General features: G+C 46.2%; 1 non-coding gene across 1 annotated transcript; it reads left to right on the forward strand.

Moving 5' to 3' along the window:
• The first annotated feature begins 9,920 nt into the window (after window positions 1-9,920).
• On the forward strand, window positions 9,921-10,002 carry trnal-aag (transfer RNA leucine (anticodon AAG)). Its single transcript has one exon. It is a non-coding gene; the product is annotated as a tRNA-Leu (tRNA).
• Window positions 10,003-14,317: the final 4,315 nt, after the last annotated feature.

The following is a 14,317-nucleotide window of genomic DNA, read 5'->3' on the forward strand; positions in this document are numbered from 1 at the left end:
CTAGGTTTATGTAATACTCCGATAAATCAGTGGTATTTATTTCATGATTTTCATAGGAATAAGTTAAGAATAAAATGCCAGTTCATGGTTAAGCTAAAATTTACATAAATTAGTATTTGTTATGAAGAAGATATTAAAATGTATAAAATGTGTTTAAAATTAGTAACTTTAAAAAAAAACATCATTTCATGGGGTGTGAATGTCTTTCAAAAATGTTAAAGTAATTCTATTACGTTAGGTTACGTGCGTGAGTTCATGACCTTTAGTGTTTACACTTCCGGGAGAAACGCGCGCGAGGAAGAAGGAGCATCGTGTTAATGGCGTAACGTTATCGGAGTTTGGAGACTGTGTGTCGTCGGAGAGGAGTTTTTATCGGTAACGGACTGTGAACTGTAATTGACCGACGTGATCGGAGTGCGTGAGTCGGATTCTCCGCCACCGATTGTGTTTTGTTGAGCACCAGGCAAGTCCAGTTACAGAAGCTAGCGGGAGCTAGGCTAACGCTGTCCACGCTGAAGGGAGACGCCGCTGCACGGACGGGACAGGAGCTTGGGATAGTCGCCTCGGGAGAGAGTCGTTAACGGAGGATGTGCCGCTGCTGCCTCAACGAGCGAGGGATTCATCGGCTGCGGTCCGGTATTGTTGACGTCACCTACACACGGGGGGGGGGGGGGGGGGGATCTGGAAAAGGTTTCCATCATGAGCTCCAACTAAAGCGGGCCAACGAAAGTAAACATGAGTGCACTCGAAATAAAATTAGACAGTTGAAAGAAAGACAAACAATATACCCCGGGGTTCTTTTTATTTTCTATAGTCTTGTTTATTCAAGGTTTGAATGTGTTTTTCTGCAAGCTTTTAATACATTTTCTAAACTGAAATCTTGTGTTGGTTTCATTGAATTTGTGTGTTGTTACTGAAGCTTTACAGCAGAGTTTAAAGGTCAAGTGTTCTCCCCATAGCCTCCATTTGAATATTTAAGAGTGAGAATAATACATTGCCCTAGATTGATATTAATTATTCCAGATGGGACTTTTACCATACAAGATATTTGAAATGAGTTAAAGTGTTCCCTGTAAGCCTAAGGTGGGTTTTAATATTGGAGCCGGTAGTAAAAGGGTTACATTTAGAAATCTAAACCCCTGCTACCATGAGCACACATGGAAATAAAGACTCAACTGACCGCTCGGTCTACTTCAGCTAGCACACTGAACAATACTGTTGTTTACTTGCTAGCTGATAAGTGAGCAGCTGATGTTTGCAATAACATTGAAATAAACTAAAAATAGAGTCAATAGCTCAAATCCTATCACCACCAAAGGAGCCACGTCTTTAACACTTCAATCTCATAGCGACTCCTCAGGATTTCTTCTTCTCTCCATTGCATTTTGTAGGAGGCTCCTGCCGGTCCACACTGCCTTCCCCCTAACAGATTCAGCTACTGAGACTAAAGTTCGTCAGGAAGCTCAATGCATTAAAGTGACTTAATATTTGTTGAAAACTAAATAGGCGTGAAGCTGTAACCTCACATGAACACTTGAAGTCTAGATTTCAGCTGCATGTGAAGAAATCAGCATAAAATCCTTGTGTTGGTGTTTAAACCTGGACTACCAGAACCAGGCTAAGAGGTGTTTGTCTGTTAGCTGTGAAGCAAACTGAAACATGAAGGCTTTGAGGGTTTGTTCTCAACACAAAGAAAGATTCAATGCTCAAACTGCCAACTCTGTAAAAAAAATCATTTTTACAAATCTCAGTTTATTTCTTCATGAAGATCTTAATGAGGCAATCAGCACCAGAGCACTAAAGTTAAAATTAGTAACACCGTCACTAACAATGGATTTATTTGACCCAATGTAGTTTTCCTGATCAAATATAGTTTTCATCAAAATATATTATTTTTTTTATAATTAATTATTTCCTAATATGCAACGTCACATAAATGAAAAAATGGAGGACCCTATAAAATGACCTGACGTCAGTGTTCAAGGGTGAAGTCATTTTTGGAATGAAGAAGAGTTCATCCAGCTTTTTTTGCCTCGTGTCTCTGAACCAGCTCATTTGTTGTGTCCACGCCGTTCCGTGTTTAACATGTTTTATGTAACATGAATAACATTAATATACAAATATATACATGACATAAATTATATATAGACACAGATAAACATCAATAACCAGTGAGAGAAGTCATGTGATTCTCCGACCTCTCTAAGCTGCATCGCAGTGCTGGAGGAGTGCTGACATCATCATTTATGGTTCCTTGCTGGATGAAGGCCTAAACTATGGAGTGAAATCTACTGCCTTGAACTCACTCTTCATTTCTGCTCAGGCTTTTCCTGCCAGCAAGGCAGTGGCAAGAAAAGCAGTCAGCTGATGTCCACAGCTCAACATGAGAAGGACACATTTCTTTTGAAGAGAAAACATTTCAAGGAGTTTTTCCTGCCAATACAGGACAACACCCACTCACAAACCAGTGCTGGACAAGTTCCTTCAAAGCTGTAATGCCTTATTTCTTACTTGTTTCTGTCATTGTAAAATAATTGGTTCCATTACGATTGTGTCTGCCAGCGCTTGGTGACTGTACAGGAGGTCTGTGGACCGCAGGGCCACAACAAGCCCATTTCCTCAACTCTCCATTTTGTACAGAGGTCCCCAAGTATGGACCAGTGAGGATAAATGTGATAGTGGAGAAGTCCTTTTGTTCTTCAACTGGTCCAACTTGATGGTGAGTCTCCTTTTATCAAGGATTACTGAATGCTTGTGTTATTCATGGCATTGTTAACACTTTATAAACCCTTCATTCAGAGCTGTAAAGAACCTTTAACCTCATATCCCAGACATCAAAGTGGGCCACTAACTGGTGAGATGAAGCTATGCTATGCTGCTACATTCTGAAGAGGTAAAGTAGCAGGTTCTGAGAGTGATGGCTAACCTGGATGTGTTCATCTCCTACTTTAATATCAGCGTCCCAACTTGGAGCTCTGACCACCTCCAGCTTTTTGTTCCTGTTTCTGCTTCAGTCAACAGGGAACTCAAACCTGCAATAGAATCATCAACAACAATGGAATAGAAAACAGAGGAAGACAAAATATCATAAACTTACAAAGCTGAGAAATGTTCATGAAGAATAAATGCACACATTATGATTGAGGCCAGAAAGTAAAACTCCACACCAAATGTATTTTGACATGTAGGGATAATGAACTTGAATGTGTTGAAATAGCAGATGAATGAATCCACTATCACACAACAAGATGATGACCCACTACCACAAGATGGCGTCACAGATCCTGATGCTCTGAGCAGGAAACACAGAGCAAAACATGACTAAAAAGCTCCTGTTGTTCCCTCCATGAAAAACTGTGGCACTGATGAGAAGAAGGATCCCAGCGTCCTCTGAGGATCCATCGCCGCACCATTCGGTAGAAGGATGATAGGGTCGGCACCAGGAGAAACCCTTGTGTCTCCGATGCAGGGAAGATGGAGCACTGAAGAGGCCACATTGTGGCGTCCTAAAGAGGACATTTGGTGGAGCCTGAGACAGCAAACATCATGCCGCCCTTCATCAGAAGAACCACAGCACCAGAAGAAAGAATCCTGGCAGTGACGACAGGGAGGATCAGGGTGTCCTCCTCACCACCGCCTTTAAACCTTCAAATGAACTTTCAAAAGCTTCAGAGTGGTGAATGATTTTTTTAAACCATTTTTTTCCCTTTAATTCTCATTTGTGCGATTGTCTGATTCATTAGAAATAAACACTGTCTGCTGGGTTTACATTGACTGTGATTCTCTTTTTTCCATGCAAGTCGAAAGTTATGCCAATAAAAACCAACCAATTACCAACCAAGTATTTGAAGACCAAAGGAAGAACCCCCAAGGTCAGGACCCTGAGATCAAAGTGAGCGCTCTGATCTCAGAGGTTTGGGATATTTCACATCCCATGGCCCTTCAAATAAGAGCCCTGTGTCACTGTCTACAAGTTTTAAACCGTATTTGTTTGTGAAAATTAAAACCAGACGACCACTGTGGTCCTTTTTACACGGTAAGTAAAGCCCAGATGCCATGGTGGACCTGTTAGCACCCTGGACTTTGAATCCAGTGACCTGAGTCCAAGTCTCAGTTCCAGCAGGTTTCCTGCAGCCTTCAGAAGAGCTGCTATGTTTCTCTGTAGATAACTAAGTGATGCTCTCAGCAGGTTGAGGGCACCACCAACAAGGGAGGTTATGAACCTCTGACTTCCTTCTTGTCAAACAGAATACTCATAAGTCATTTGAGTAAAGTACATCATATTCCTGACATCAAAGTAGTTAGTGAAGTGTAGGAAGAAGGTAGGAGATCTCCAACGGGATCCTTCTTTCCTCTGTCCTCCTTGGATCTCAGGGATCATCACAGTCAAGTAAGTAAGCAGTAATTAGCTGATAAATTAAGGAAGGCCTGGCCAGTCTTTGCTCACAGGTCATACGATGTCGTTAGAAAGTCCTGAATAAATCTGGAGTTCCATGATTTCCTTGTGGTTCATGTTCCTTTTGGCAATGTAGTCTGGAACAAGAGCAAGATGAACCTCCAAATAGCAACAGTTTGGATTGCAGGTGATGTCAAGTTGTATTTTGAGGAAACTCCTCCTTGTGTTTGGTTCCATGGTGAAATGGTGAGCACTCTGGACTCTGATTCAGTGGTCAGAGTTCAAGTCTCAGGGGGACCTTCCTTTCTGGAATGTGTCCCATGGAACAAACTGATAAAGAGATATTATGTGGTTCTAATGTTCTGGTTCATTTCTTGTCCTTTAGAAAAATGAAATTCATTTCTTACTGCCATGAACACAGACTGTGTGTTTAATGTTAACAATAAATGCAACAACTCAGGAGCCAGTAGCTCCTGTGGAAAAATTCTACTTTGTCAATGAATTAATTAATTTCATATTGCAGTCTGCAACTCTAAGTTTCTGTCAGAATGGCCGAGCTGTCTAAGGCGCTGCGTTCAGGTCGCAGTCTCTCCTGGAGGCGTGGGTTCAAATCCCACTTCTGACAAAGGATGTTTTCTCCACATTCCTATGCATCCACAATAGAAACTTCCAAACCAAGTTGAAGCTGCTCTCCACTGATGGGAGTGAGTGGTCGTCTGCCAAAGTGGGTTGAACTGGCAGCAGAGGAGGCAAATGAGTTTCCCTGTGACGTTCCAACATCGGCCTGGTTTCCTCCAACATGGAGCAGCCACCAAAATCTAACTACAAATGTTGGATCAAAGTCTACTGAAGAAATGCATTTTCTTTCAATTCACATTTTGTCCATTAACTTCATAATCAGAGTCACCATCTCATCACATGACTAAAGTTTGGGTTCTGTATTGGTGGTAAAATATCCTTCCATGCCCCTCACTAGTTTGCACACAGAAAAGCATATTTTACTGGTTTCAAATCTCTTAGCGTGTTCTCTCTCTTAAACCAGCTGTGGCAGCTTTCATTGTGTGATTTATTTTGAAATATAAAGATGGAACAGAACCATTGGAATAAGATGTCAGGACATTTGAAGGAATGTAAATCTCCCTTTGAAATGTTGCAGTGTGCAGCTGAGGCTCTCTGGCAGTGGCACAAGGAGCCACAATGGCAGAACCTGGACCCTCCTGGAGGAGAACCACAGGTGAGGGCCTTCTTGGCTCCAGATTGATGGAAATCAAGTGTCTGAGGCTGTTAGCAGCCATGAAGTTGATCTGGTTGGGCACTGGTATTTTTTCCTTGCTGCAGCTCAGGAGTGATTCAGGAGAAGAGTTTCAGAACAGCCAAGGTTGGGGACTGGAATTTTAAAATTTCCCCTGGAACCAGACAAACTTGGGAGGTAAAACCTCCAATCATAGCCACTCAGATGCAGCAGCAGAAAGAAGCTGTCATCTACCCTGACAGTCAGAGCATCAAGTCAAGAAAACATCAACCATCTTGGAGTTCCAAACCTTCACCTGTCAGATTCAGCTACTTCTTATTGTGGGACTTTAAATTTGAACACAATGGAATTTGGACAAGGAGTTTTCCTTCAAGTCCAAACATCATCGTCCAGCCTCCAACCAGAGGTCCATCAGTTATCATGGGAGCCACATGTGGAGTCTGGATTCTTTTCTAGAATGAGACGGCAATGACAGTCCTGCCAAGTGACATCACTGACATGAATGGATGACTTCAGTCACATGACTGGATGACTTCAGTCACATGACTGGATGACTTCAGTCACATGACTGGATGACAGTGTAGATGCCAATGTAGAGGTTGGGGAAACAGTCTCTGAGAATCCAGCTTGAACCAACGCCCTCCTTGTTCTTCAAAAACCCAAACAGCGACCATCAGTCTCCCTCCAATCCTGTACTTGGGTTCAATGTTGTTGTTCCATTTTGCAGCAGTAGGTGTCGCTGTGATACCAGGTTCAGTTCAAGATTCCCAACTCCAGCTCATGTTGGTGACCTCAGTGGCAGGGTAAAATGGCGCTTCAGTGGATCATGTGGATCAACTCATGTCTGTCCTCACTGCTCCACAGGTCTGTCAAATGTTCTGTAAAATAGTTTGACCACAGCAGAGATGCTAGATTAGGAGTTGATGGGAGTTGTTGCAGATACCAGTGTCCAAAGTCCAGCTTGAACCCAGTTTGTGCCACTTATTTGTCAAGCTAGCAGAGATTCTTTTTGACAAGAATTTTTACTTTCGTCTTAGTTATCGTCAGTCATCGAAGACTGGATTCAGTTAAATTCCCATCTTAGCCTTTTAGTTTAGAACAGTTTTAGTTAAAATTTAGTCTTTTGTCTTAAGTTTTAGTCTCATTTTAGTCTGAAGCAATGTTTTATTTTCCTGAGATGTTACAAACGGATATGTGATGTTCTATAAAACTCCATACAAAGCAAACATGAAACTGTCATTTAAACTGAGATTGAAGCACATTGCTCTTGTCAATAAGGATCATGATCATAATAATGAAACGTCAGAAGCCTGTTAGAAAAAGTGCAAGTTCTTGTTTATTTTCTGTATTTGACTGACAAGCCACAAGAGTAAAGCTCCAGCTGCGGGATGGCGGGCCTTCAGGTGTCTTTTCAAACTGGTCGTGTTTTTTCCACTAATCTAAGATCCACAACGCTCCCCATCCTTGTCAGGAACAACACACTCCATCTTCTGTTCAGCAGGATGATAACAGAAATGCGTCCATAAATCCGCTCGTCTTTTTCTTCCAACTTTCCACGCTGCCGCCACAGGTGAAGGTCTGCTGCTCGTCTACACAGCGTCTCTGCAACGTGCACTGACACACCGCGGAGGGCGGGGCGGGTGTGGGGTCGGGGCCGCCAATCAAAAAGTCAGACTGAGAGGTCAAATTTGTTTTGAGATGATTTATTGGTTCAAAAGAAAAGAAATCAAGGCATTAAGGATGGTTGTAACCCTGAGAGTCCGGCCGGCCGCCGTCATCCTTTTCATCACGTTTTTAGTCGTCAGCTTATAGTGAACAGTGATTTTGTTTTAATTTTCGTTGTCAGTACTTATTAGTATAGTATAGTATTTAAGTTAAATAAAGTGTAGTCAATGAAAAATTTTCCTTTCAAAATTAACACTGCTGCCAAGCTAAAGTGACTTCTGTCAACAAAGGTAAACACACAAAAGGATATTTCTACTGTCAGTTCAAGATTTTTATCAAACTCCTTTTTCATAGCTTCAACCTTCCTCTTGTGTTAGCTTTCTGTTCCCATCTCTGATGTTAACAGGTCAGTTTTGACCCACGTCCTCAATCAGCTGTCAAATAAACTAAAACAATTTTCTATCATCCAAGTTGTTTCCCATCTCTTGGTTACCTTGTTAGGCTTCCTTATCATGGAAATATTGATTTGAATATTTTGTTGTGGGCCTCTGGACCTTTTTTTTAGTCAGTAAACCCTCGATTTCAGTTAAAAAATGATAAAATGAACCTCAAGAAAATCATAGATATAAAGAAAAGGTTGTTGTGTTTGCTGACCATTACTGAGGGGTGTTAGAACACATCTCTGACATGGATTGGTTTTATTTATTCTTCATTTTAACATTATTAACTATTGTAACATCCATGGTGTTATGGGTCAGTTTCCACCCTCATATATTTACTTCAAGAAAAAGGAAAAAAGTCTCTTTTTCAGCAACAGAACTTTAATACAAACACAAAATGAAAAGCAGAACAGGCCAGAACCCAAAATATGGATTTGCAAGGTCAAACAAACAACAACCGGTCAAGCAAATCAAACCAACAGAAACCAACTACTGGTTCAAAACCATTAAAAAAGAAAAACAGAGGAAAAGTCTCTGTGTGTAAGAACATGCATGTGTATGTGTGTGTGTTTAGATGCGTGTGTGTCAAAAACTGACAACATGAGCCAACAGTGGTGGTGTCTGTCAAAGAGGTGGAGCTCTGTCCTTCACCTGCAAGATTTCAGCAGGCAGCTCAGGTCTAGTTTTCTTCACTGTGCCACCATGATAAGTTTCCTCCTGAGAAGTTCTTGTCCAAGGTCATAGCTGGTAAAAGAATTGTCACAGTGATACTGGGACCCTGCAGTCCAGTCGTCATATCCAGGACCACACTGGACATGGCCGTCTTTGTTTGTTTTGTTGTTGTGCAGGTCGATGGGAAAACGAGGCCAAATTAGGATCCCCTGAAGCTCCCATGACTGGGAGAGGAGCTGCTGTCAGTGGGTTGCTGACAGTGCACTTCTGACTTCAGGTTTGGCTCTAATTGTTTCTTTATCATCTTATTTTGATCACTGGGTCCAGACAGACCCTCACTATTTTATCGTTCAGTGAAAAACATTTGTTTGTTTTATTTTGTTGAACTAGAGGTTCCTGCCAAAGTCAGAAAGCCTTGATGCAATAAACAAATTGATGTGCTTCTTTGATGCATTTAAAACCTCCAAACAGGTCACACAGGAGGAAGGTGAAATCATGTGACCATCATTCTAACAGCTGTTGACCTTGTTTGAACTATTTGATGGTGCTAAATATTGACAGCTTGCTAACGTTAACTAGCTAACGTTGCTAGCTAGCTAATATTATTTTCTATCTTCAGGCCTAAATTTGGGATTGATTGTGAAAATTGTTCTCCTCACCTTTGTCAGCACCAGGTTTTGTCTTGATGATGTCATTGTAACTGCCTTTCTGATTCTAAAATATAATGCATCCAAGAATAAAAATGTAAAACTGCCCCTCCATGGAAATATCATATTTAATATATTGCAATATTCTTTTCCAGTATACTTCACAATATTTTTGTTTTATCAGAGAGACTTTAATGTCTGTCTTTGATTTCTAAACTCTGACTCTCCTGTTATTGGTGGTGACTGAATTCTACCACCTGACAGACTGGGAAGGCTCATATTTGTGATGGATCCATAAATACATGAAGGTCTTCTTTCAATGAATTGGCGTGAAAGAACTTGTTATTTTGTTCGTAGTTGTCATGGTGACTCGTGGTGTCGGGGCTCCACTGATGATGGCATTTTGTCGTGGTTGTGCACGTGTGCAACTCAAGGTGAACGTACTTACAGTTGATTGAAGCAACTCAGATCAGCTGTTCTGGAACCAGATACTCAGTTCTGAAATAAGAACAAAAATAAACAGGATTATTTCCACCTCATACTCCTGCATATTCAAGTGAACAGGGAACACAAATTCATGCACAACTTCTCCTGTGTGTTCATCCACAGTCACTAAACAACAACCAAACCAAACAAAAGGGGGTTTGCTAGCGTGGCGTGCTGAGGTAGAAAGGAGCTGTACAAATTGAGTCCTTTTACCATTTCTTTCCCAGCTGCGTCTAGCGGTGCTGTCGTCACTTCCTGTGACCGTGGGAGGAAAGGGGTCCCCCTTCAGAATAAGTTTTATATCATTGTTACTTCCTCTTCAACATGCGTTTAGCAGACCAACTCACTAAATATCACAGTGAGGTAGTGTGGCCGAGCGGTCTAAGGCGCTGGATTAAGGCTCCAGTCTCTGAGGAGGCGTGGGTTCAAATCCCACCACTGCCATCGTATCCTAGGTCACTGGAGAGGTGTGGCAGGCCTCTCTGGGCTGGAGGGGTTGGGTGCTTTTATCACTCGTGGGAAGAAAATGTCCTGAACTTGAGGAGTTCTCCTCATCTTGAACTGTCCAAAACAACAATGTGCAGTAACGCTGAGCTGCCTTCAAGCCAACAACATGGGCACAGTGTAACCAGAGCCACAGGCTCCTCCCAGTATATGCAACACTGCCAGTGACCTCTGTATTATGTCCAGAAAATGAATGAGAGAGACGGGAGCGTCAACCGAACATTTAGTTTCTTCTGCCAGTCACTCTTACAACCCACACACACCAACAAAACAAAAGCACACTTCCTTAATGGAACTTCAACATAAAAGTACCTTTCTTTTGTAACTGCCATTGTTCCTTATTACTAAGCAGTGACAGCCACCTCCTATGTACAAGACTGTCAGTGCATATGTAACATTTCCCCCCCCCACAACAAAAGCATAGAACATCTAATTGACCGGCTCACACTAAAAGCAACAGAGTCTGTTTTATGTATGGAATTCTGTGACAAAGTCCTTCAAGTAAACAGGGCGAGCCCCGTGCCTCACTGGACGGCCTTCTTCGACCTCTGGCTGAGGCCTCTCAAAGATGGCCGGGGGAACCACCCGGGCTGGTCCTGGAGCATCGTTGAGCACCGGCTGAGGACCAGGAGGATGATGGTAAGTGTCCATATGAGGCGCAGGTGGCAGGACTGCTGGATGTGCGTCGTGAACCCCTTCCCCTGGGCGTGGCACTTTCTTCAATCGTTTCGCATGCCAGCGAGACTCATCGCTGAGCATGAATGTGGCTGGACCCAGCTGGCGACGGATTTGGAGAGGCTGAGACCAGTATGACGCCATCTTGTTGCACCGGTGGGGCCGCATAGCTCGGACCCAGTCACCGACTCGGAGAGCGGTCCCTTTAACTCTGCGCTTTTGGTTGAAGTGCTTCTGCATTTGACGCTGGCACCTTTTGACGGACGCTTTGATTTGCGCATGGGAGCGGCCAATTGCAGGTGTTGCTGTGCCTTGCACCCTGAGTCTGTCGAGCGGCAGCTGCATTTCTCGACCCAGCATTAGGAATGCTGGAGAGGCTCCAGTTGTGGCGTGTTGGCTAGCCCGGTAGTGCATCAGGGTCTGAGTGAGTGCAGTCTGAAAACCACACCCCTGGGCCATGTGTGCCCGAATGCCATTCTTCAGACTTTGATTAAGGCGTTCAACGCCCCCATTTGCCTGGGGATTGTAGTAGGCAGTGCGGATGTGCTTTATCCCCCTCTCCCTGAGGAACGCTGAGAAGTCTGCGGAGACAAACTGGGGCCCGTTGTCCGTCGTGATGGCCCGAGGCCGACCCCAGCGTGCAAAAAGTCCCTCCAAGACATCTGTGACGACCCGGGTTGTAACGGTGCCAGTCGGGAACACCTCAGGCCACTTTGAGTGAAGGTCGTACAGGACCACCAGGAAGCGCTGATGGTGAGGGATCCCTCGTCCATGGATCTCGCCGCAGACGTCAAGCTGAAGATGGTCCCACGGGCGGGAGGGACATGGCACTGGTTGTAGGGGCGTTGGCGCTGGAGGTCCGGTCTTGCCGCTGACCAGGCATGGTGCACAATCCCGAACCAGCGCCTCTATGTCACGGTCGATGCCAGGCCACCAAACCAGGTCCCTGCACCGCTGCTTGAGCTTCACAATGCCGAGGTGTCCTTCATGCGCCATTGACAGCACACGCCCACGCAGTGATAGGGGGACCACTGTGCAAAGGCCCCTGGACACACACACATCGCTCCAGCAGGAGAGTTCGTCACGGACCCTGGAAAATGGGGTGAGCTCATCAGGGACTTTAGCCGGCCATCCTGAGCGTATGTACGTGCGTAGGGTGGTCAGCATCGGGTCGCACTCCGACTCCTTCTGGAGCTCCTCCAGAGACACTGCTGGCTGGAGAGGTGGGTAAAGCATCTGGACGAGGTCCGGTTCTGAGTTGTTAGCCTGCGAGACGACTGGCGCTGGGCCATCAATAGACCGTGAGAGCAGGTCAGCGACCACGTTGTCCCTCCCTGGGGTAAACTTTGGCTCGTAGTCGTACTTCCTCAGACGTTCCGCCCACCTGTGCAGGCGCAGGGGCTTGTGGCCTGAGCCCGAAGTCATCAGCGGGGCGGTCAGGGCCTGGTGATCCGTTCGAAGGACGTAGCGGCGCCCGTACAGGTAGAGATGCCACCGTTCCGAAGCCCAAACACACGCAAGTGCCTCGTGTTCACCCACGGAGTAGCGCTGTTCTGTTGGCGTCAGAGCCCTGGAGGCAAAGGCGACAGGTCTCTCCACCCCACCCTGCAGCTGCAACAAGACCGCTCCGATGGCCCGAGCTGAAGCATCACAAGTGACAAACGTCTGGCAGTCCGGGCTGAAATGGGTCAAAACGGGGGGCGTTGTGAGCTGCTCCTTCAACGTCCGCACCGCCTCCGAGCATGCAGCCGTCCAGTCCCATGGTTCGTCCTTCTTGAGCAGCTGGCGTAGGGGAGCAGTAGTCTGAGAGTAGTGTGGCAGGAACCGGAGGTAGTAGGCAGTCATGCCCAAAAATGAAGCGACCTGGGAGGCTGAGACTGGCTCCGGAATCTTGTGGATGGCATCCACATTGGACTGGAGGGGAGAGATCCCTTTGGCTGACAGACTGAACCCCACAAAGTCGATGGCCGGCGCAGCAAAACAGCACTTTTCCACATTCAGCGTCAGGTGGTTCTCCATGAGAGCCCGGGCCACTCTCTGAAGGCGTCTGTTCTGCGTGTCCATGTCCGCAGCATGGACCACGATGTCGTCAAGGAAGATGGCCACCCCAGGTATGCCTGCCAGGATGGTGGTCATGACCTTCTGAAAGCAACTTGGGGCAGAGCTCAGGCCAAACGGCATCCTCGTATACCGGAAGACCCCGGCGTGCGTGACAAAAGCCGTAAGGTCTCTGTTCGCTGGATGAAGTGGCACCTGCAGATAGCCCTGGCGTAGGTCGAGCTTCGTGAAGACTGTAGAGCCGTAGAACAGTGCTGTGAGCTCTTCCGAAGTTGGCAGCGGGTACCTGTCAGGGATGACGGCCTTATTCACCAGACGGAGGTCCACACAAATCCTGATCCCTCCGGATTTCTTTCTTGCAATGACGAGGTTGGAGATCCATGGGGCGGCATTCACTTGTTCAATGATCCCCAACTCCAGGAGGGACTCCAGCTCCCGGGTGACATCATCTCTCAAAGCAAGAGGAATCCGGCGCAGGGGCTGGACCACTGGTGAGACATCCGGGTTCACCAGAGGCCTGTGAGTGAAAGCCGTGGCACAGCCCAGACCGTCGAAAAGGGCAGGCCACTTCTGCTGCCAGGCGGAGTCAACGTGGTTAATGGGGGAGCCAGCGTCATCCGTCAGTGTGAATCCCAGGCCCGTGAACAGGTCCAGACCTAGGAGGTTAGCCCCTCGTTTGGCAATATGAAAGGGAAAGGACGGTAAGTGCTTGGAGCCGTAGTGAACTGGGATGCGAAGCACACCCAGGACGTCAATCCTGGAGCTGTCGTAGCCGCACAGAGCGGCAGCAGGCTGTTCCAGTGGTAGGTGTGAGAAGAAACGGTAATAAGTGGAGGCATTAAGGAGAGAGGCAGCCGCGCCCGTGTCCATCAGTAACGGAAGCGTCACATCGGCCAATTGCACTGAGCACGTTTTGAATGCAGCCCGCGCTGTAGACACATTCCTAATCTCTGTGTGGCTGTTGTAAGCAAGGGCGGGCCCTCTGGTGGTTGGCAGAGGTGCTGGGGAAGAGCGGCACATCTTGGAAAAATGATTTTGTTTTAAACAGTTTCTGCACTTTTGCCCTCTGGCAGGGCAATTTTGTGCCCCAGAACTGTGTGAGGTGGAGCCACAGTTGCCACAGACACACTTTCCACTCTGCCTCCGTGCAAGTTGCACCGGGAAACTGTCTTCCGAGTGATGCTGGCCATCGTCGGAGCGATCACTGTAGTCAGCGTAATACGCCGGCTGTAACTGCTGCGCGGGTCGGTCCGCCAGGGGGCGCGCATTCGCCAGCAGCGCCGTGCATTCAACGGCCGTCTCAACTTGCAGCGCGATTTCCACCGTTCTGTCCAGCGTCAAACTGTCCGGTTCAAGCAGCAGCTTCTCTCTCGTCTTTTCACACAGCACTCCCTCAATAAACTGGTCTCGGATTATTTGTTCCAGCAGCGCGCCGTAATCGCACGAGCGGGCCATGTCCCTCAGGTTAGTGACGTAATCTCGGACCGACTCACCGGGTCTCTGTAGTCGCTTTCTCAGTTTA

This window comes from Aulostomus chinensis, chromosome 4 (genome assembly GCF_037954235.1).
Source record: "Aulostomus chinensis isolate RoL2024-O1b breed Wild chromosome 4, RoL_Achi_v1.0, whole genome shotgun sequence".
Classification (NCBI taxonomy): Eukaryota; Metazoa; Chordata; class Actinopteri; order Syngnathiformes; family Aulostomidae; genus Aulostomus; species Aulostomus chinensis.